This window comes from Athene cunicularia, assembly GCF_003259725.1.
Source record: "Athene cunicularia isolate RWA chromosome 2 unlocalized genomic scaffold, athCun1 chr2_part2, whole genome shotgun sequence".
NCBI classification, from domain to species: Eukaryota; Metazoa; Chordata; class Aves; order Strigiformes; family Strigidae; genus Athene; species Athene cunicularia.
Window position 1 is genome coordinate 5,440,724 of NW_020799096.1, and position 23,693 is coordinate 5,464,416.

Genomic DNA, 23,693 nt, shown 5'->3' on the forward strand with positions numbered 1-23,693 from the left:
CGATATTGCCTCTGTCATTCCTGTCTTAAAGTGTGGATAATAATCAGATCCCAGGAACCACTCTTGTCTCTGTATTTTTATTTCTTCTTTCTAGGATATGTTTTTGTAGTACAGTTAAATCAGAGGTGCATGGCATATGGCTTTTTGATGCATGAATTGCTGCTGATGTGAATGTCAGTGGGCATATAATACCAGATTTTCATTTTGTGAATCACAATGCATGGAATTCAGCCCGAGAGCTCCCCAGACTATAGACCTTATTATAGGCAAATAAAAAAGGGAAGGAAGGGGGGGGTGATGTCTCAGAGATTTTATTTCAGTTGAAATGAGGTTATCGTGATGAATGATGCAGCTGACAATGAGATTTTTATAGCCTCTCTTAGAGTAGCAGAAGACCGCATATTGTTGTTGGTTCGCTTTAAGTAACTGTAATCTAAATAGCACTGTGGTTGAAAAGAGCGGCAGAAATCTTTCATACATGTCTCATAAGCAAAGCCAGGGTGTTTTGTTGTTTTCACCTCATCTGTCCTTACACAGATGTCCTTCATTGTTAGCAATTTACATCTTGCATATTGTCTTGATTGAATACGTCAGTCACCATTAAAAAGGCGTTTGCCAGCCAGTCGCTGCTGCTGCGTGTCTCTATTTTTAGCCCATGAGGTAACTGGCCGGCATCTGACAAAATGATCCTGCTCCCCGATGTACCAGTGTAAATTGAGGCTGGCTGTGATAGAGGCGTGTGGGAGGGAAGGGCTGCTGCAAGCCGGAGTGAGAGAAGGAGACGGTGTGCAGGTGCGGATGGGCTCTCCTCTCCTTTACGTGCACCAGCTATTTCAAGCCGTATCTGCACTGTGCACGCAGGGCCAACAGAGGCACCTGCCTGTGCTGGCGTTCCGCCGGGTACCTTGGGCACCAAGAGCAGGGCAGCTATAGCAGAGTTACTCCTACATGGGCTGCGCAGAGCTTTCTTAAGCGATCACGGGTTAAACTGGGCCTTGGTTGCTAACGTGAACTGTCCTCAGGTTCCCAGAGACTGGATGAGTGGGAAAATGGAGGGGGATGGGAGGCGAGGGATTTAACAGGTACCTTCTGAAGGAAGCGTTAGGTTTTGCCCCACAGAACATTTGGGCTTGAGACCACACAAGGGGCAGTTGTTACCTGGAAATGGTAGTGAAGCTGAGACATAAACTTGGCTTCTGCCACTTTTCCATGGAGAGCAAAAAGGCTTACTGGAGGATGGAAAGTGTTGTGTATGCCTCTGAAAGTGGTAAGGCCCTTTTTTATTCACCTTTTCACTGCTGTTGATTTAGTGGTACATGAATGTTAGCCATACAAAAAATGTTGTGGATTTATTGATGACCAAAATAGAATTTCTTGATAGGTTCCCTCCCAGTTCCTCGATTTACCTTTATCTGTTGGTCATGGCAAGCAGAGAAGTAAGGTCCCTAGTAAAATATATGAAAGCTGAGGAATATATAACCTTAGAAGCTAAGTGCAGGAATGGAGAGATTTGATACCACCTAAGTATATTAACCTAAACACCAGAGACAGGTGAAGAAAAAAATACCAAATTCTGTGTCAGAATCCTTGTAAAAGACATTAGTGCAGCTGATGAAAGATCTTGCCATTCAGTTGAAGATATTCATGCCATGACCATGAAACTGAATTCCTTGAGAACCATCCTTGCATCAAAAATGTCAGGTCTACTTCTAAAGAGTGGAAGCATCTGGGGAAATAGCTTCCACACATGCTTTGAATTTTATGGCGTTTTTTCTCTCTGGAGATGTATCTTCAGATTTCAAGCATCAGTTTTCTGTCTCAGGGAAACTGGCTGATCTTTGTTATGTTGCTGATACGAGAATCTCAGCAGCAAGAACTTAAAAATTGCAGTTGTATCCATTTTGCTTTAGTAAAGGCTGCCTAGAACTTTTTGTTGTACTTAACCAAGAGTCCAAAGGAAACTACTGATCTCACTGTATCATCGTTACACTGTCAGCCTCTTGAGAAGCAATTGATCAGCCCTTTAGAGTGAAAATAGCATCTCAAAAGTCACCAAGTAGGAAAATGGAACATCCTTATTTTTGTAAAATCAGATGTGTGAGATGAAGGATGTAATCTCATAGCTGTCAAGAATTTCAGATTCCTTCCAAGAACTCTTCTCTATGTAAGCTAGGGATTTGGAAGTTGTTAAAGGGCTGTTTTCTTCCCGGTAATTTTTTTTTTTTTTTTTTTTAATCTGAATTGATCTGATTGTCATATAACTGGTACTTATTCTGCATTTTAAGGCATGTATGTGGTTTTTTAAGAGCACATGTATAAACTAGTGACTGGATGTAAAAATCTCACTGGATTTCTCTCTGTGTTCTAAGTGAATCTTCCTTTAGCCTTTCTCCCTGTTCAGTACTCTGACCTCCAACAGGATTTAGTCCCACAATCTTTCCTTCTGTCTGTCCCCTTTCCTTGGAGCAACAGCATGGCTCATACAGCACTTCTACCTTTCTTAAGGAGGGTGTTAATGACTTTTCTCACTTTCTGCAGATGGGATACCTGCTGACTACTTTGCACAGCCACATCTCCTGTCAAGAGATCAGAAAAGACCCTTTGAAGCCATAGAATATTGGAAGCCAGTTTGTGAAGCCCAGATGGGGGTTACTGGCAGCTATGTGTTTTCAGCAGTGGTAGAAATCTGAAGGACAGTGTTAAAATTGTAAAGTCAAAATTACATGCATGTTCCTAAAATGTAGCTATATGGACAAAAAATGAGTTACATGAGTAACAGTGTAAATACATTTCCATAACGATGGCAGAGAACTGGATATTCTGTTATCTAGCCTGATTCTGCATTCAGCAAGCTGCAAATTTTAATTTACTTAGGGAAAAGAACTATCTCCACCAATCTGGGAGATAAACCTCAGGTAGAAGGCCTTGTATGCATGCAGCTTGCAAATGGCTTCAGTTATATACATGGCCTAAATGGCCCTTCGTTGTCTAAAATCTTTAAGGTACCAGCTCAGCAAAATCTGTAAACTGGTGGTTCTACTTGGGGAGAAAATAAAGACAATATCTCCATAAAACTTATTTAGCTTTGCATGGGTTAGGGGTTTTTTTATTGCCTTGTTGCTTTTAAGCTCCAGAGAACAGGATGTTTCATAGCTGCTCAATTTGCTTTAGTTATTATCATTTGAAAGAATTTGATGATTCTAATTTCCTTCTCTACGCTTCTTGATTTTAGTACTAGAGTAACACTTCAGTATCTAGTATTGATTTTTATGATGGCCAAGGCTATGATATTAATTTCTGCACCACAGCAAGCTGAGGATGGGTGATTGCCAATGCAAAATGAGGACTCAGACTAATTTCATGTTTTACAAATATAATTGTAGGTTTTTGCCTGCAGGATGGTCTCTGTGTTGGTAAGTACCATGAATCAGCAGTGCACCCTTGTGTGATGTGGACTAACTGCATTCTGGGTTGCATTAGCTAAAGCATAGCTAGCAGGTCAAAGGAAGGGATTATTCCCCCCAGCTTGGCACTTGTGAAGCAGCAGCTGGAAGGCTGTGTACAGTTTTGTGCCCCAGTAATGGGGAGAAATTAATGAAATGGCGCTAGTCCAGCAAAGGGCCACCAAGATGATTAAGGGGGATGGAGCATGTGGGGCTCAAGGGGAATGCAAAGGAACTAGATCTGTTCATCCTGGAAGAGGCTGAGGGGAGGAGGATGGATCCAGTTGTATCTTCTTTCACTATCTGAAACAAGAAGCTGTAGAGAAGATGCATGCCCTACTCATAAGTACACAGTGAAAGAAGAAAAGGCAAGTTGCAGTGAAGGAAGCTGGTAGGATGTAAGGATAAAATGCTCACAACTGCAGATACTGGACAAGTTGCACAGAGAGATTATGGAGTCTTTATCCTTCAAGAATCTCCAAACTTGCCCAGACAGGGTCCTGAGCAACTTGACTTAAGCTTGAGGCTAGCTCTGCTGTATCTGCAGGACTTGATGATGCCTAGAGCTTTCTGTCTACCTGAATTATTCTGTAGCTTTACGTGTAAAAACTACTTTCTTATCCAGTATGAACCAAGGAGAAATAGTAATTCATATCATTAATCATCACTGAAGCAAACGCAGATGCAGCATCAACCAATCTCATACATGTTTTCTAATGTTAAAGAAAGAGCAAAAGATCCTTGTAGTGGATGCAGTAGCCGCTTTTAAGAAGTCAGGCTTTCCCCATTAACTGCAGTGACCCCTTTAAAGCTGTTTTAAGTTGTCTTAGCTCTGACAGCTGAGCTGTTATTACTCAGGGGCATTCAAGCTCCTTCAGAAATCTGAGGTCAAAAGCATTTCCTCAATTTTTTTCTTGCTAACATTTAGGTATGTTTTACTAGATATTCACCACTGGCTACTACTGCAGCTCAGCTGATGTGGTAACTCGTCTAACCGCAGTAACTCGTTAGCATATTTGAGCCCTAATACTTAAAGCAGGCAATGTGTGTATCAATTGCAGAGCGATGTTTGGCTACTAGTGGATTGGGTTTGGGTGCGTTTGTTGTTTTGTGAGGGTTTTTTGGTATTTTTTAAATTTATTTTAAGTGTTTGGGTTGTACACAAACCTGTGCTTTAGTTAAAGCTCCACTGCTTACAGGTTCTAGCTCTATGTGCAAGCTGTTACTCTACCATTCTGGGAAGTTTCAGGTATTTTTTTTTTAAGCTTTGGTTTCTGACCAAAGGAGACCACCATTTAAATTGACAGGACACACAAAGAGTTAAATAGGAGAAAGGAGAGGTGATGTTAAGTAATTTTTAATTGGATAACAAGAATACATAAATGATGCCCTGCTGCATGTTGCCTGGAAAATTACTGATAGAGATGGGAATTCAGCCCACACCTCACTTACCAATGCTTTAAGGACAGGACAACTCTATCTTGGTTTCTTTTCTCTTGTCCTGATACACAATTCTGTTAGCAAGGAGGCTTTTTTTTTTTCCCCATGGTGGAAGCACCTTCCACATTTAAGCAAAATATTTTCCCTTTGTTTACAACTTTTAAAGATTAAAGTAATGAAGTGGTTAGATGCAGTGCTCACCGCACTTTTGATGTAAATGGCTGAAATGAAAATGTGTTGCAATTTGGGACAGTAATGAGAAGGATGAGGAAAAAATGAAGAGACGACATTCAGACTGTCTTTCTGTGCACAATCTCTCATGCACAGCATTAGTAAAAATTAGAGAGCAATGACAAGACAACCAGAGCTGTCAGAAATTATTTTTTTTTTCTCTTTCTCCCTTCAAATGACCAGGAAGACTATAGTTAAAAAATGAGAAATTTAATCATCAACCAGTATTTATCAGTATGCATGTACATGAGCACAGCATATGCCATGCTCACTGTGATTACCAAGGTAAACTAGGACAAGCTGTGCTCACGGCAAGCCCAGCACTGCAGCTGGCTTTGGGTGGGTGGGCTTCTGCAGCTGCCACAGATGTTACAGATGCTCTGTGTTTAGCAGAAGATTCACATGTGAGATTGGGACCTTGAATGTAGAAACATGTACATTCATGTTGCCTGGATTCAGTACAAGCTGCTATTTCCAAGGTGAGACTATGCCTCAGCCTTTCCAGAAAAAAGTTCCCCGCTGTCCGAATGTGAAAATTAGTTTCAGGCTAACATAGAAATATTGAGCACCACTAGACAGGACAACAGCTCAGGTGTGGAAGGCAGCCAGACCTCACTGTGGGCTGCGGCTCCAATAGAAAGGTTGTCTACAGTGACCGTATAAAAAAAGAGTGATATTGGAAGCTTTGCATACTACAAAGCAAAGCTATTCTGGTTGAACTGATAATTTTAAAATAAAAGGGCTGCAGAGGAACCAAGATAACCAGCAAATCACTTCTTTCTATTTTTCCAAATAGTACAAAGTGTTATTTAAAAAAAAAAAAAAAAAAGGCTGTTAAAAATATATTCAGGAATCAAAGGAAGAATAGCAGGCAGAAAAATTGTGCAAGCTCCATTAAGCTGCGGAAATTTTCCTTGGACACGTTGCAGTACCTTTTCAAAGCAGCATATGGGGTTTATTCTGGTGACTCTAATTTTAACATGAATGGGAGTCACGTGGAATACTCCTGGCATACTGCTTTGAAAATATATCCCTGCATGATTAAGGAAGACTGAAATCTTTTTAAATGTCTATCTTTTCTTTTTTTCTTTTCTTTTTTTTTTTTTTTTAAATCCAATTCTGAAATGTTTTTAAAGGAAAGCATTAATGGAATGAAAATGGTCCAACCCTGAATAAAGTGGTAATGTAACAGGTAGAAAAATACTACTGGCTTAGCAGTATATATATGTTTGTGCTTCAGAGGCTGGGGAATGAAGGGAGAAGAAAACTTGGAGTTTGTACCTGCTGTTGCAACTGCCTCTGCATTGCTTGACCTTTATAAATTTGTCTTTTCACTTGGAAGATGAAGTAATCATTCCACCTACCATGTGCAAAGATCAGAGAGTTCAATGAAGAGAGCAGGTACAAAGCGAGATTTGCATCTGAGATGGCAGGCATGGCCATGCTGCAGTATTGACAGCATCTTTAGCTCATGGATGATTGAGATGGAAGAAATATGTACTCTGAAGATCGATTAGAGAGAGACTCATTAGTGGGAAGGAAGTTCTGAGCAGATGCAACAGCCCTGACAAAATGAGCCAGAACACTGATAAAGCTGGGCCTGGTGTGTGGGCTGAATGTGAAGTAGGGTTGCTGGAGGGAGGTTCAGAGAGTCCTTTCTGACAGCCGGTCCTTCCTACCCATCTTCAGAGAAAACAGTCTTAACAGTTTCTTGAAATGTTTTGAAAAGCATAAGACAGAAAATGTCCATAAAACCATACTGATGAATATAGACATAAGTACAGTGAGAGGTATGGACAGTCATCTGGTGTCCTTCCAATGATGCAGACAAATTGGGGAAAGTAACTTTTTCTAATACTTTTATCCTTTTTTTTTTTTTTTAACTGAGGATGTAAGGTTTATTTTTAGAACTTTAGTTTTGTGTGGGCTGCTGCTTTAATGCTCAAGAATCTCCTCTGATTGTTTGCAATTTCTTATTGCCTGTCTTACTTTTTATCTATCTTGATACCACAGCAACACACACACACAAAAGTTGCCTACCTTTTCTCCTTTTCACAAAATCCTCACCAGTGATGTGTTACATCAGGATGCTGAGCTCACCTGCCCTTCATATCTGTTGACTTTCAGAGTGGGGTGTTAATATGTTTTGCTGGTGTTTCTGCAGTCATCCCAACATGGTTGCCACTTTCCAGACTTAAACATGAGATGCAACAGGCAGCATAAAAGAAAGAGTATTTATGTCAGCCTTATTTAAGCAAGATACTTCATTTAAGCAAGCCTATTTATATAGCAGTGTTATTTATACTCCATTTGGCTGTGAATGGGCGTGTGTGGGCATGCTTCTGTTGTGCATGCGACACATGTTTGGGGTATGTATATTTGGTTGCACATTTCCATGTACATGGATTGAAGAAGTGGTTGTTAATGTCTTTGAGAAAGGAGTATTTGCAAAGCCCAGTTTAACCTTGGAAGGTTCTGAAGCCCATGGGAACAGACACATGCAGCCAGAGACTGACAGAATAGGAGCATCAGTAACTCATTTTGTGTGCTTCCAATTGCTTTATGAGGGATTGGAGGGTACTGCCCTTCCTAGCTAAAGCTAAGTGTCCACTGGGTAAATTTCTCCAAAATTGCAACAAAATAACTGGCAAACAGCCCTAACTGTTCATTCAGCTAATGTGAGCATTAATTTGACTTTCATGCCAGTGTGAGGTGGAAGCAGACAGAGCTTATTCTTCTCAAGAAAGTTTGCTGTGCACTTGCTGGACCTGGAAACTTAGACTTGTATTTTCTGTTCTTCTCATTAACTGTAGTCTTGACAATCCCTTTCTGATTGTCAGTCCCAAACTCCAGAGCTTCTGACACCCTTCCCTGTGAGCCTGTGATGCAAAAGTGGTGTGAAATGAATGTGATAAATGGCAGGTAGGCCCTCATCATCAGGTATTAAAATAACGGTCTGGAGGTCCTTCAGCAGCAGCTGGGAAGGTGAACCAAGGCAAAGAGAACTCTGTAATTGAGCTGGTTTCAGTATACTCTTTCTAAACATCATCAACCAGCACTGTCATTATGGTCTTAAAGGTGCATAATCACGTTTCCCTAAAGGCTGCTGGGTCTGATTGTTACTCTTAAATAACACAGAGCAGAAGTGTTTGAAATTAAAACACACACAAAGAAAACTCAGCTGAATAAAAATCCCATTTCTTTTTCCAGAATGCCCAGGCAAGTATATACAGGCTTTTTAGAAATCCAGAGATGTTTGCTAACTTCAACCATTGTGACAGTCTTGAGGGCCTGTTGGATAAAACCCCAAGTCCCTGCTTCGGGTTTCACACTACTGACCTCTTCCCCATTAGCAAGAGAGAGCATGAGTTTTGTGTGAACACATTTAATCTTCCTATGCAGCAGATGTGCTGACACATGGGCTTCTACAGTCAGTGGGGTAAATAATCTCCTGTTTAAGTAGTTCCTAAGTACCTATTTATGTAATTAACATACTAAAAAAAATCACGCATCATTATTTAAACTGTGAACCATGACAGCATCAGAGTATGTTCAGATACCTGGGACATTAATTTTTCCTTTACTTTGTTCCTCCTGTTCTTTGGTTTTGGTAAAATTATACAGAAAAGTAAAATAAATAATTCTGTTGACATTTTGTATGACTGAGTAGAGATTTAATCTGCTTCTTCCAAAAGAAGAAACCCACAATGCACTAATGAATAAGATGGAGGGGAGCATGCATGCACGCAAGAAAGGCAAGACACGATACATACATGGCATAATCTGTTTCAACAGTGTCAGTAGTACAATATACATTCCTCGGTTCCTGTCCTATGGAGACCAAGCATTAAAGAGAAGTCTCAGACTGTTTGGATTGCAGATAAATCCAGTTTGCATTGCTTGTTTGGCAGTCTGTGCAAATCACAAGCTGGGACAAGTAGCTAAAGGTAGAAGAATATTGCAGGTAAAATGCTGCAGTGATGTGAAATTGTTCTGTCCTGGCCATGATTGCTCCAAACCAAGTGAGTGAATGAGAGAACTGAGATTAAGGTGACATGACTGAAAATTCCCTCAGCGTGTTGCAAAGGTTTTTTTGATACAAAATTATGATATGCATTTGAACAAAGTGGGGAAAGGAGGGAGCAGGGAAATCCTAATCCCAGTTGTGGATGACGAATACATGATAGATTTGGCAGATAGCGCTCACATAGTCTGAATGTACTGGAATTTGTAAAACTCACAAGGTGACTTCTGTGGCTCTTGCAGTTGTGTACTTAAGAGTGCTATGTAAGGAATCTTGAAGTTGATGATGTGTACTGTGAAACCTTTTTCTGTCTACTGTCTGGATTTATTATAATTGATTTGAAATTCTTCAGTGCCCTCTCGTGCTATATGGCTGCTATGTATGTTTGAAATGGCAAGACTTAAAGGTTGCAGACAGCTGCAGGGACTTGTGTATTTTAAAGGGGTTTTTTTTATGTGATAGCTATACAAAGACAAACTAACCATGATCATATATGACACTGCCTCCAAACCTAAACATCGCTTGAGGTTGGATGTCAGATAGGACTCTGCTGTTCCCAATGTCAAGGTTAGAAACAATTTTCTTTTTCTCGTTTTTTTTTGTGTGTATCAAAACCTATCCAACTTTGAATCTATTCACTGTGACAGAATAGTCTTCCTCTAAGCAACCCAGTTTCTCTTTCTTCCTTTTTTTACACCAGGTTTCTTATGTGTGGTTGTGGTGGCTTTCTTCTTTTTGTTTGTTTTTTTGTTTTTTAAGATCAGGATATTTTGGTTCTGCATTAAACATGAGGCATTTTAGATCTTCTTGGAGGTGGAAATGGAGCCTACAGCCGTGCTGTCTAGACTAGGAAGTCTCCTTTCACCACCCAGACTACGTGTAATCGTTTAGCAATAGGAAAACTGAGAAATATTCATATCAGTTCCTGTAGCCAATTTCAGGATTGTTTGTAGGCTGTCTTTGGCTTAGCTGAAGAACTTCAGTTGTCAGAGAAGATGAAGTATTGCAAATTCAACACCCCTAGACAGTCATCATCCAGACTGCTGTTGTCTATGACCAAGACTGTTGTATGAAGCTCTATAAAGCTCTGATTTCATTTGTATAAGTGGAGTTTTTCTTTAGCGCACCTGCCTGCATCTCAAAGGCTTTTAACATACGTTTTCATCCTCAGAATGGATTAAGGGAACAACTTGCCCAGGGGTACAGGAAGAGATTCGAATGCTCCTTGTACTCAAAGTACAGGAGAGGGTAGCAAATATTGAACGTGCACATTGGTGCTTGGGTGATGGAAATCAAATCGGGCCATGCTTTGCAGAATGAAAGGTTCTGTGGTTTTGTAATTCCTGTAGACCTTCCTGGGTGCTGTGGTGGCACATCACCTCTGAAGGTCACATCTAGTCAGATTTGCAAAGCTGTGTTACTGACAGTGTTTTCAGCAGCTTATATATCACTTGGTGTTCCTAGTCAGATAAGCTTTGTGGTTTGTAGTAAGGTGTCTTAAGTGGCAGAAAGAATAGATATCTCTTTATGCTGTGGGCCCAGCATTTTCATTTTCATTTGTGTTTATGTGTTGCTATCCAAAAACTTCCTTCAGATGCAGTAATATTAGAAGAAACAAACAAACAAAAATCCACAAACCTGCTAATTTGAAATAAAATTGTAGGGGGCTCCTGATAAAGGAAGTATAAGGTTTTCTGCTATTAGGATTAGGGGAAAACCAAACTAAATGAGTGAAATGTGGTCTTGAAAGTCTCTGAAATACTTGTTTGTATTATCTGCAGCCTAGGTCCTAATTGCCACTTCAAGAATACAGATGTGGAAGGGAAATCTGTAGGCATTCCTACAGAATAAATGATGGGAACAGCTGTTCCTGGTGCAAATCCTCTGCTTCTACAAATGGACTTTTGAAGGGCTGGAAAGTTTACTGAGAACTGGCAGGTAATTTATGGCACTGGAAGAAGAGTCACTGGGAGCCGACCAGAGTGTCTGTGACTTGGGAAGTGTTAGTAGGTTAACCATCTTCCCCATGTAGGTATGTAGGCTAAAAAAAGTAAAACCCATGATCTAGAAGGATGAGTAAGCATTATATCACCGTTGATTGTTCCTCAGCTCCCACACACAAACAGGTCTTAGCCCATGACAGCATACTGCCGAGAGCTGCTGTCGGATTGGCAAGTAACAGCTTTGGTGTGAAGCCTTCCTGGAAATCTTTGATCCTTTTAGTTGAACAACATCATTTTATCCCGCTGTCTTAGAAGATTTTTCATAAATCTCGTTTATTATGTTGCTTTGAAATTGCCTGGATTTTTCTAGCCTTGAATTTTTGATCTCCCTTAAAAGCTTTCTTGGGTATTTGTGCCCTGTCCTGCTTTAGAGTGCAGCAAAATTCTTAGCCTGTTTATTCTCACACCACAACATTGGGAGGAAAAGAATTGCAATTTACAGGGGAGATTACTAAGAAAAGAAGGTGACAATGGGTGAAGTTTCTTATAGTTATATCTAACAGCTTGCTGCTGTCAGCAGTAGGGTTCTCTATCACTTCTGTGCCTTTCCTATGGCATGAAAAGACCTTAAAAATGGGTCTTCTAAGTTCTCGACTGGTTGCCCTAATCTGGGACGCAGTTTTCTCCCTGTCAGTGAGTGAAATGAAGATGAAGAGTTTTGGAAATTTGGCCAAGGGAATGTTTCTCCAGATACTTCAAAGTTTCACTGTTAATCATGACGTTTGCTTGCAACAGCGCCTTGTTTAACAAAGCACAGCCTAATGGAGAGTCTTGAACTCTGTGTATCATACAACAGTAAGGAACAATTTATTTGATTAGGAAGCTCTCCAATTTAATATTGGCTTAAAAACAAAATCAGTATAGAGACCCACTAGGAATGTCCCAGTTGTTTATTGTTGTCCAGTATCATTTTATATATTTATTTATGGTTTGTGTGACTATATTTTAAGCTCTACATATTGACAGCACTTCCAGTCCATAAGACATGAAAATAACAGCTAGCAAAATGAACGTTGGAACTGCTGAACTGCCTCATCATTCACACAGAAATGACGGCGTATGGTTTACACCCTCAGACCACCCTCTCCCCTGTGTGATTTAGGTTGAAGGAAGGGTAGGAGAGGGGTGTAACTAGACAGATTGCTTTTTTCCCAGCAAGTCCTGTAGCAAATCTAGGCTTTTTAGTTGGTCACCCTTCCCCTAAAATGCACGTTGAATATCTTTCCACAGTTTAATGTTTCAGAACTGGAAAAGTGACCGCAAAAGTGTGCAAGCTCAGCATAATGATTATAGGGATAGTGCTGCAGGAAGTAGGAGATGATGCTACTCTAAAAGAAAATGAAAAAACAGGAGGAGTACAGCATTGCAAGTGAATCGTTACGACATCCTGAATCATTAAAAAATACAATTCTCTTAAAAGTTCATTTCTATGTCAAAAATTATAATTGGGTGACAGGTGTACTGAAAAGCCAGATCTCCTGGTTTAGCTCTCTGTTCTTGGCCTTGCTTTTAAGCACTAGACCAGTGGGCTTCAAAGACCTTCCTGAACTCTGGATTAGGCCCAGGTAAAGGACATTTAACAAGGAGTGTTAAATTAAAAGAATATTTATTATTCTTAAGTCATAAATAATTAAAAGAATATTTATTATACAAGGAGAGAATCTCCTGCAAGGAGAGAATCTGAAAATCTACCTGCAGGGCTCTGTCATGATGAATTTTAAAACTCCGCTATTTATGATGGCTAATGCAGTGGACTTCTGTTATTAGAGCAATATAGGATTTTTATTTTTTTTTTCAGAAGGGCCTTCATTTTTTAGTTTTCTTGTAGTTAAATAAATTAAAATAAGTCTCTGTGAAAAAGGAATGTATCTGCCTTTTTTCCATCTGAGATTCTTCTCCACCACCATTATCATGGTATGTCAGTGTCTTACAGTCTGTCTGGGCTTGTCTTTGTGGTATAAATGGATTCATTTAGATACTGTCCCTGGTTTGGAGTTTCAGTAACAGAAGCATGGAGGGAATAAACAATTTTTCCAGGTGTCCCAGAGAAAGTCTAAGGAGCACCGATAAATTACCCTCAACTGCCAAGTCCCTTTGCTGACTTGATTGCTGGTCTGTGAATCTTTTCTCACTCTCAAATGTTGCTTCATTTTCTCTTCTGACCTAGTCATCTCTCCTTTCTTCTATTGTCAGAAGATAGGACAGAGATTTATATCCATGGGTAACAAGCCTTTTGTGCGTGAATTTTCCAGGCAGTATGTTTCATCAGGCCCTGGGCAGAAGAGGGATCATCCAGAGTAAAATTAGGGTCACCTTCTGTGGGTGCCAGATATAATTTTGGAAGCCCCTTAAGCAAAACAGCAGATTGCTTAGGAAATTTCATAACGGTCGTGTCAGATTTTGACCCCATTTTGGACAAATGCAATTTGTGGAACTGGGAAGTGAAATCTAGTATTTTGACAGCCCATACAGTAGTCTTGTCTTGTGCTAGTCCATTACTCAAACTTGAAATACAAGTAATGTGTATTACATATGTACAAAGGGAGTGCAATTCCTTTGCAAATGCATGCATGCAAGCGAATACTTCTCATGTATGTATGTTCATATACAGATGCGTAACACGGTGTGTTTGTGCAGGGAGAAAGTCAACTTGTGCACAGCTCTGTGTGTACTTTCCCAGCGTGTATGAAAAGAGAAAGCAAATTCACAATCAAATAAGCAACGAGAGCAGAGGAAAAAAAGATGAGATTGCAGTTGATTATGAGCCTGGCAGCAGATGTGCTACACAAATCCAGCCCGCTGCATCCAGGCTGTTTCCATGGCGATGGAGCGAGTAATTGTGGAGCTCCTGCACGCTCCCCCGCGGCCCCCGCCAAGGTGGACGCGGGCGCCGGGTCCCCCACCGGTGCTGCCTCGCTCCCGGGCCCTGGGAAAAAAGCCAGCAGGCGGAGAGGGGGAGACCCAGAGCTGGGGGGAGCTCCGATTGATGTATTTCCCCTCGCCGTTCTGATGGTAAGGTACTAGGGGAGCGGCGCTCTTCCTCGGAAATATGGTCTCCCAAGATGCTAAATAAATAGGCAGGAGTTTCCCCGAGACGGGAGCGGGCTGCGATTGGCTGCCGTCGTCCAGCCGTGCCAATGGGAGCCCGACGGGCCGTCGGGTACCCGCAACATAAGCAAAGCTACACACTCGCCCCGGTGGAGCAGGGACCAGGGAGCAGGCAAAGGTGTGCAAAGGAGGGGGTCTGCTCCTCTCACATGGCTATGCTGAGGACGGATCTCGTTAGAGAGCTTCGTCGGAGACCATCTGCCACTCGCGCGCGTTGTGCTTTCCGCAAAAAGCAGCATTAAGTCATTCGCTCGCTGTCGTGTGGGAGGCGAATTTGTCATCGGGAACGATGGAGCTACGGGATCTCTGTAAGTAAATCAGTGTACTTCGTCCTGCTATTTCAGCCCCGGTACAGACAAATAAATGGTTTCAAGGAATGGCAAAAGCAAATTAGTAACAACTGCAAATAGCGTGAAGAATTTCTCGGGTTTGTTTAGCATGTAGGGAGTGAGAGGTGTTCTTCCTAATGGTTTCAGGCGTTGGACAAACTAGTTAGCTGTTTGCATTGCTGTGAGTGGTTGTTTAACCTAATTATGATTAGACTGTGAAAAGATGCTCTATTCTTCAAGGCGTTTCAGAACACCTAGGTGTTTGAAAAGGAAAGCAAAGCACATGGAGCAGAATTTTGCAGGCACAAAAGTCCACAGTGACCATATGTAGCCACTAGCATTTGTGATGTCAGTGTAATAATAACAGGCATGTTATTACAGTGGTTCGTCAAGCATTAGTTCAGATCCTAAGCCAAGAAAACACGAGTTGCTCATCATTCATCACTGTGTTCAGCACTGAGAATCATTGCTTTTCCTGCCCTTTATGGTCTTTTTTTTTTTTTTTAATTCATTTCTTCTTTGGAGGAGGCTTTAAAAAAACACATTTAATTCAAAAGCTTTCCTGTTCATTGATAAAACAGGTGAGTACATGAAAAGTGTGGAGAGTTTCCTTTTCACCATTGTGGGGCATGAGTTAGAAGTTGATTCCTTTGCCTGTCGGGACTCTGCTTTTGATTCTGTAAAGGAAAAAATGGTATATTTAGAAGGGGAGAGGAGGGGTGTGTGCAAATCTGTCCCTCTGTAACCCTCTGGGGTTACTTGAGTTACACTAGCCATGAATTCAGTTCAGCATTGTTCATGTTTTATCAGGTATTTGTGGTTAGACTGTGAGCTTTGCTGCACGGAGCTCTAGGATGACTCTCTGCTTAACCCTCTCAGCGTCTGTAGTCATTCTATCTGGTTTGTGAAAATACATAGGAAAAAGGACAGAAATAGGTACAAAAAGATTTAGAAAAAACTTCCTGTATTTTTGCTCTCTGCCTGAGCTAGTCATGTGCATCAGGAATTTTATAGTAACCAAACTAGGTGCAATCATCATATGAAGCTGGCTGCTTTTTAGGGATCCATTTTTGGTGTCTTGTGTTCATTTTAGAACTAAATGAACAACTTTATTTCCCAGTGTTGGGAGCTGCTGGGAAGTCACACTGCTGCCTGGGAATCTCAGGCTGAGTGTGATTTTATTTAGTCTTTTTAGATATGGCTTAACTGGTCAGCTTTGCTTTTGAGATACTGCCTTGCAAGTTGTGGCAGGAAGATGTGTCCGTGGAGCTTATCCTTTCAGTTAAAGGAATCAGCATCATCTCAGAGTTGATGCTGGAAGGAATTGTCAGTGCTTTCAAGAACTGTTTGATCAAAATAAATTAGAAAAATACAGAACATAGAATTCAGTGTATCAATACAGTGAGCACATCTGTTAGTGAAAGCTATATTAAGCTCCTCTGTGTACTTTTGAGTGTTTAACCTGATGTGTCATAAATGTAAGAGGACCCCTCATTAAGCTTGAATTATTGCCTTTTCTGAAGACATAGATGTAAGTCACTTTTCCCTGTGTTTCGCAGGGATGTTTGTGTCACCTTTTATTGAAATGATGGCCTCAGGCATGCTATGGCACTGATCTGAAAAACAACTTAATTTTCCTAATCTATGCAAAAAAAAGAGGTAAAAAAATAAGTATTACAATGCTAATTTTTGTTTAGCAGCAATGAAAGTGCCAAGAATGAAATTTTTTAAATGAAACAGATATTTAGCTGCTGTATTGCGTTCCCCAGGGGCTTGTATCATTCATTTGTATTCACTTAGCACTGATGTAGCTGAAAATCCCATCACGTATGGCAGTCTAGGCAAAGAGGTGTGCCTACTCCCCATCTTGGAGGTGGATGCTTTGATCTAGGCTGAGATATTCCATAAAAAGCTGAGGGAGAACTTGGACTCTTGCACACCTGGACATGGTTTGTTCCTGGCTCCAGGTTGGTCATCCTGAATACCTTTGAGATACATCAAAACAAAGCTCCGTTGCTCCTTTTGGGTTCTTTTAATTCTATACCTACTACGTTCTGCTTTATTTTCTGATTGATAATGTGAAAGCCTAGGAGAATATTGTCCTTTAAGGTCACTGCAACTCTTAAGATGATATTTTAGTTCTTGTTAGCACTCCAGGGGTATAGTTCAAACAACATAAACCTCTCAAGTTTAGTCACTAGCATTAGGCAAATACTGTGTGACTGATAGAGTTCCTATATCTCCCATAACCTTGTTTGAAGGGATTTGTTTGCTTGTCTATCCCTGTGCATTAGCAGATAAAAGGAGGGGGACAGGGAGGGTGAGAGACAGCCTATAACTGCTAAGCTTTGCATTGGATCAGTCTGTCTGAGGGCTTCAAACCACAGTGGTGCCTGAGGTAGAAAAAGTCATGCTGCAGTCAAAGCCATGCTTGCATTAGATTTTTGACCTGATGGCGCAGAGAACAGTTGCTTGTCGTTAGTGCTTGGGGATGATCTACGTGGGAGAGGCGTTTCAGATTCCCAGGCTATAAGAGTTCCAGCAACAGAGGAGTGAGTAGGCTTCAGTGAGAGCTGTGGCATGCTGGCAGCAGTTGGAAGGATGCAGAAACTGAAAAATGCTATCTTGGGGTAGCTTTAATTGGTTGCATTGGAAAACACTTCGTTCGATGGGCTCATATGTCTTCTAAAATGCTTGGTGCCAGACCAAATTGGCATACCTCCATTGACTTTCACGAGAAGCCACCAGACATTGATCCGATCTTCAGTCTCATGCTTACGTTTTTCTTGGAAGAGCAAGATTTTTACAAAGGCAGCAGGTTATTTTTCCTCTCTATTTGCCTCAGCAACAGTAATGTTGAAAACCTGAGTGGAATGGGCATTCCACAGGTTTTAACTTGTTTCCATGGGCTTTAAGCTTAATGGGTTATCCTTCATCTGCTCACAGAGCCTCATTCCCATATGTTAGTCTATACGGGAAACATTGAACAGAAATCCAGAAAGGAGGCTTTATGTGTGTCCAGAGATACTAAATTTGCATACTTCCTTCTTTCCCTGGATCTTAACCCTCCTTCAGTTTCAATAAAAACATTTTGGTCATTCATGTTCCAGGTAAACATATGCTACAGCCACCAGTCTTCAGTTTTGCCTCGGTTGTATTTTTGTTTTCACCCTGTTATTCTAGTAAGTAGGTACAACTTTACAGAAACTACAAAGCAAATACTCTTGAGGTGTTGTGTTTACATCCAAATGAATTGCAGACAGTTAAAACTCCAAGTGAGACTAACTGCTCAAATGAGAACAGTTCCTTATTTCTGTGCCTGGAAAAAAAAAACTTTTTAGGAAAAGTTACTCCATGCTAGGACTTGGCTTACATAGGGCTTCATGCCAAGTCACAGAAAGCTCTTGCTCCCCATTCAGTACATGCACACTCGCATCTCATATGGCAAGTGCACACAACAAAGCAACACCAAGCACAGAATAAAAATGGGACAGCAGTAAAACAAAGACGAGTGAATCGTGAAAAGCCCATTGATTTGCTTGACACCCATTTTGTTCAACATTGTGCAGTGCTAATCTGAAAACTCCTGTGCGTCACAAAAAGTTTTCAGAACAATAAGAACTGTCAATTCCAGCAGATTTTACAGACCTGTCATTATTCTTCCATTGTCTTGAAGCACTAAGTGGCATACAGAGGGATTTTTGGCAGGCATTCAGCAGTGGTCTCGTAAAGAGGAATTGCTTGTCACTACTTCACATATGTTATCATTTGCAATTAAGAGTTTAGGCCAGCTCAGGCCCCTAGAAGCACGTCTGCCCCCATCTGACGGTGCTACTTTCATGGTGCTCATTTATTTTGTCTCTTGGAAAAAACACAACCACAAACCACCTCTTTTTACTGTTCTTATTTGCAAAAATGTAAAGGCAAGAAATTATATATATATATGTCTTTCTACATTTTGACTTGATATATTCCAGAGAACTAGAATACTGTAATAAATTAATATCCTGCCATACCAGCTGCTCCTTCAGAAAGGTGGGAACAACAGCAGTGATAGCCACAAGCAGAATTTTTTATTAACTCCCTTTCACTTGAGATGATATCACTGGTACTTCTCTTAGAGCATCTGGATCCTTCCCTACTCTAGTGGAGCAAAATTCCTTCTGCTTTTACCCTGTGTTCTTTCACTCCATATGTTTTACCCTCCAGTTAAGAAACAGAAGCACACACACCCACCCATCATTAGGAACTACAGCCCCTCTTAGGGACATGCCCCTGTGAGGAGAAGCATGATGGGAAGAAAAACTGTTTTTTATCAGGGGGACTCAGTTTTGAGTTCTTTATCAAGAACCAGAAGCCATGTAACTGGACAGTGTTTTGTCTTCCATACTTACTCTTCCAAGTGTAGCATCATCTGCATACATGCCTCACACAAATAAAGTTCCAATACAGAAAGGGTCGTGACATTCTTTCTGAAAATGAAAATGTTGGTTTGCATCCTAGGTATCAGTAACTTGCAGAACCCATATGTATTCAGCATTTTGAAAAGTCTGAGGCATAGATCCCTTTTTTGTGGACTTTACAAAAATTCTGGCAGGCTTTGCTACTTAAGAATTTAGTGGTTTAAAAAAAAAATGTGAAAGTCAGACCTCAGAGGACACATATGACCTTCATATAAACTAGAACTTTGATTAGCTGTAGTTTGGGCGTTTAAAACTCCTCTGTAATGCACAAAATCAATCTTGTAATGGGGTGAAAAAGGAGATCTTTGTATTAATGCTAGCACACTGTCAAATTAATACATCAAATAATATACTCTTATCCTGAATTGGTGGACGGCTTTTATCAGTACTTTTGATGTGGCAAAGAAAAGTGCTTGTTCTGTAGCTACAAACCCAACTCTCTTAGTCTTCCCTTCTCTTTGAACTTCAATTTTCTTAAGACGTGGAACATCATGATACAGCGAGCAGCTTTCACAGCTAGGTATTTCAAGATTCATATCCAAAGGTGTATTAGAAGCCACACAAAGGGATTTTCTTTTAAATTAGGTTTTCAAATATATGTAACCTTCTAGCTTGACCTCTGGATCCACTCCCAGTCTGCATTTCAAGAAAAAGAATCTACCCACACGTGGTTATCTCCAGTAAGATCAAAGCTGCCACTGTAGTCTGACACTTGTGAGAATGAAAAGGATTTAAAAAAAAAAAAAGTGGGGGAAATGGTAAAACGATTTGATTGAGTTCACATTTATAAAAGAGATGCCCACGGATCTTGGAAACGAAGGGAAGACTTTCAGGATTAGCTGCAGCTCTTCTGTTCAGAAGCAGCAGAACATTTCTTTATTTGTTGGCTTCACCAAGGTAATTAAACAGACTTGAAAACATAAACAAAACTATGTTTTCTAGATCCCTACAAATATAGCTCTGCAAGTGCTTTGCTGCGAAAGTTAATAACCTTCTAACTTTAGACTGGGTTTTCTACCTGGTGCCTAACAGAAGCCACTGCAAAGGATGGTGTTATTTTATGCTGCCTTTGGAGCCCCTCATCAAGGTGTGGTGTCTTTCCCAGTTTCCACCCTTCTCTGACAAAGGTGTTAGTTGTCACAGATTTGTCCAGTGAATCCTTGCTGAAGGACTGCCATGACTGTCCCAGTAAGTACCTGCAGAGTGAGAAATGCAGCTCTGTTCATCTACTGCTGTCCCGTGTGAAAGCAGCAGTCGGCTTTGCAGAGTCTGTCTGCCCTCTGTTAAGATCAGGGGCATAAGGCACAGGGGACTCAAGGTGTGTGTTTTGCTGTGTTGTGCCCTTGCCTCAGCAGAGCCCTTGGCTTTCAGCTAGCTGGGACGTGCTGCCCTGAACCTGCTCCAAAGGAAGCATGTCCTAGATTTTTGTCACTGCCACAAGGTTATCACCTCTGCATCTGATAATACAGCATGATGCTGAGGAACGTTGTGGCTGCAAGAACCTTGCTCTGCAAGAAAACTAATTCACGATCCCTATATTCAACACAAGGGGTTAAAATGTACCTGTGGTACTAGCCACAGGAAAGGGCTATAGATCAACCACTCTTCTCTCCTGACTCTCTCTGTGCCTTCACAAGGGACTTTCTCCTTCCTGCCTCCCCATATTCACTATGGAATTAAGCCATTTGGCTGACAGAAGCCCCACACAGTTTTCAGAAAGGGGAGGCTCCCTGGCATGAGACTCTTTATTGTCAGTGCAATCTCTTGGTGTCATGCTTTGAAACAGCTGCAGCAGCAGAGGTACATGATGTCCATGAAACCTCTCACTTCTGCACCACTAGCTGCTTTGGTGCATAGAGTAAATAGGCAAAGGCTCAAATTAGAAATACCTCTGATGCTTTGTAACTGCAATAAGAAGTTGAATTATATTTATATGTTAATACTTGGTCTTGAATTTTTCTGCCTTTAAATGCTATTACAACCCAGTTCAATATTTAATAGAAAAGTAGAAAGTGTAGTCATAGTTGTTTCACAAATAAATTCCTTTGATCTCACTTCTCAATTTACCTTTTAAAATCCCCTGTTCAAATTATCACCCTATCTCAAGCAGCAACACAATGTTTTGGGGTTATGCTTAGAATGTCTTTAAGTCCCATTTTCAATTGCAAGTGGAACTGTGCTCATTTCTATTGGTACAGAAGAGGTACCAGTGAATTTCAAAATAAGTTCTGCTTGTTCATGCATGAAATTATATACCAGCCCACCTTTGCATGCAGGATTTCCATCCTTCAAAAGTCACGGGCCTCTACTCCAGACTGAACTTTGTACCAATCACAATAACAGTTTTCTTCACTGCTAAAGGTTATAGCCCAGCGAATTTCAAGGCTTTGAATTTTTGTTACATATTTAAGGTAGAAGCTAAAAACTTTTGACCAAGAATTTTTTTGATGCAGTGAATATCAAGTGTTTCAGGCCTTAGATCTAAGCATTAGTGTTTATATTGATTTGGTAAGACAAACAATTGCTGAACGTGTGTCACATTTTTTGGATTCTAAAGCACTTTGCTATCAGGTTTCAACTAAGGAGGAAATAGTCACCTTTCTAATTCTTTTAACTGTTACTGGGTATTGGTATTTGAATGAAACTATTTTTTTCCAGAGAGATACATGACAGATTTGTAATGCAAAAAGAATAGGAAAGCCCTTCACCTAACTATAAGATTTTAAACTTAAACACCAGAACTCAGTTGCTGCTTGTTCTAAAAGTTTTCCTGAGCTATGATTTAAAGGTTTTATTGCACCAAAATCCCAGAGGTTGTTGCAGTTTGCAGTAATGGGCTGCCAAAAGATAATCACGGTGTGTAGTTTGTGTGATTGGAAAGAAACGTGCCCATTTCATCACTATCTCTTGCACAGGCAGACACCTGGGCCTGAATCCAGATCCTCTTAGATCATGCTCTTGCTCTGGTGTCCTCGTCATTGCCACTGCATCATTAATGCTGGCAAACCGTGTAACCTAACGAGGGTATTGTGCATCACACGGCCCATTTGGAGCATATATCTGTGGCACCCATGAAAGGTAAACACAGCAGGTTGTGTGGGAGTTCTGGTGCAGAGCACAGGGTTTTGCTTTGCAATTTCAGTCTCCTCAGTAGTCTTCATTGCTTATAATGAACACTGTACTTAGGGTGCAAACCCAGGAGCTCCTTAAAAGAAACATCAGTGCAGAAGGTGAAACCTTGGCTGTGTTGAAACAAGTGCTAAAACTCCCATCAGTTTCAGGCCAGTCCCTAGAATGAAGGGGGTGTCTTCCTTCTAGAGTGAAATGGTCAAATTGTACTGTGAAGTCAGTCAAAAAGCATCTTCTCCTAAAGAAAATGAAAGATGTCAAAGAGCCCTATGTGAGTCAGTTGCAAAACAAGCAACAACTTTGATTTCTGATATATAAAAACCAATGTTTGTTCCACCAGGGGTAACAGCTTGTTACTTGCTTTGCTCTCAGGATGCAGGGAGAAAGAAAAAGAAAGTACTTGAAGCCAAGTTGGCTGCTACAGTCCAGCAGCACAGTCAGTCAAATTGTTTCATCATTCCAAGTCATTCTGTAATAGCAGTGATTTATCTTGCTGCCATTCAATTGTCCCCTGTTGATAATTCCAGTTTTGTCAAGAGATGGCAGAGATTTTGCTGAAAACCTGCAAGCTCCTCTTACCAGAAGTGAACATTAGGAGAGCAGAGTAAGGCTACCTCCTTCTCATTGATGCCTATAAATAGCCCGTGCTAACCCTAACAGCCTTAAAGATGTAGGGAATCTTTTTTTTAAAAAAAAACAACAACAACAACAAAAACCACACACAACACTATTTTTAAAACAACATTGACTCAGCAGAAGTAGATGTGTGCATTTTAGATCATGATAGTTTGATAATCAAGCCCTGCTGGGAATACTTAGCTTTTTAATTCTGGCTGTAGCCTTTTACATTTATTTTAACTGTGCAGTGGACTGGTAAAAGTCTTGATGGAATGGCTAGAAAGGAGGCTGCTACATTATTGTATATATTAAAACAATAATACCTTTGTTACAGTTTTTACAATTTAGCTTTCTGTTTCTTCAGTTTTCTCTGTGTATGTGAGAAAGAGAGGAGATAATTTAACCAAAGTGCATTTAATTTATATCTAGGAACAGGTTGCTTAATAACAAAACCTGTTGTTCTCCATAGTGCTAAGCAGAACTAGTCACAGGAGCCATTGTATGGATTTCAGTGGCATTACTCTAATATGCAAGTGCTATCCAAACATGATGTGAGCTACTTTGAAAAGTATATGAGGCTTCTTAGGAAAGCTGAGTCTCTTGGTCTTGGGGACAGAGGGAGTTTTTAATATGACACTAGTATGCATGCATCAAATTAAAAATTATTAGAAAATACAGGTTTATGTAATAGAGGGAGTTAGCCAGGATGCTTGGCATTGCTGCTGTAAGAAGAAAAATGGTTTGCTCTGTGTGTATAGATGCTATAAATACTCTAGGAATACTTCATCTTTTGGTTTGACCTGTAGTCCTAGAAGACTTCTTACTAATACAATTCATGGGCTCATCACTGGAAATGTAGATTTCTGTAGAACGTGCAGATCTCTATATTGCCAGGTTATTTTTAT

General features: G+C 40.6%; 1 protein-coding gene across 5 annotated transcripts in view; it reads left to right on the plus strand.

Moving 5' to 3' along the window:
* Positions 1-23,693, plus strand: part of ELMO1 (engulfment and cell motility 1) — a 307,238-nt gene that overhangs the window by 208,470 nt on the left and 75,075 nt on the right. Inside the window, exon 1 of one of the 5 annotated variants that reach the window (XM_026843873.1) lies at positions 14,165-14,557. The exons of the other annotated variants lie outside the window; for them this stretch is intronic. The gene's annotated coding sequence lies outside the window, so the exon portion shown is untranslated. Of the gene's footprint in view, positions 1-14,164; positions 14,558-23,693 lie in introns of those variants that run through there. 5 annotated transcript variants of the gene reach the window in all.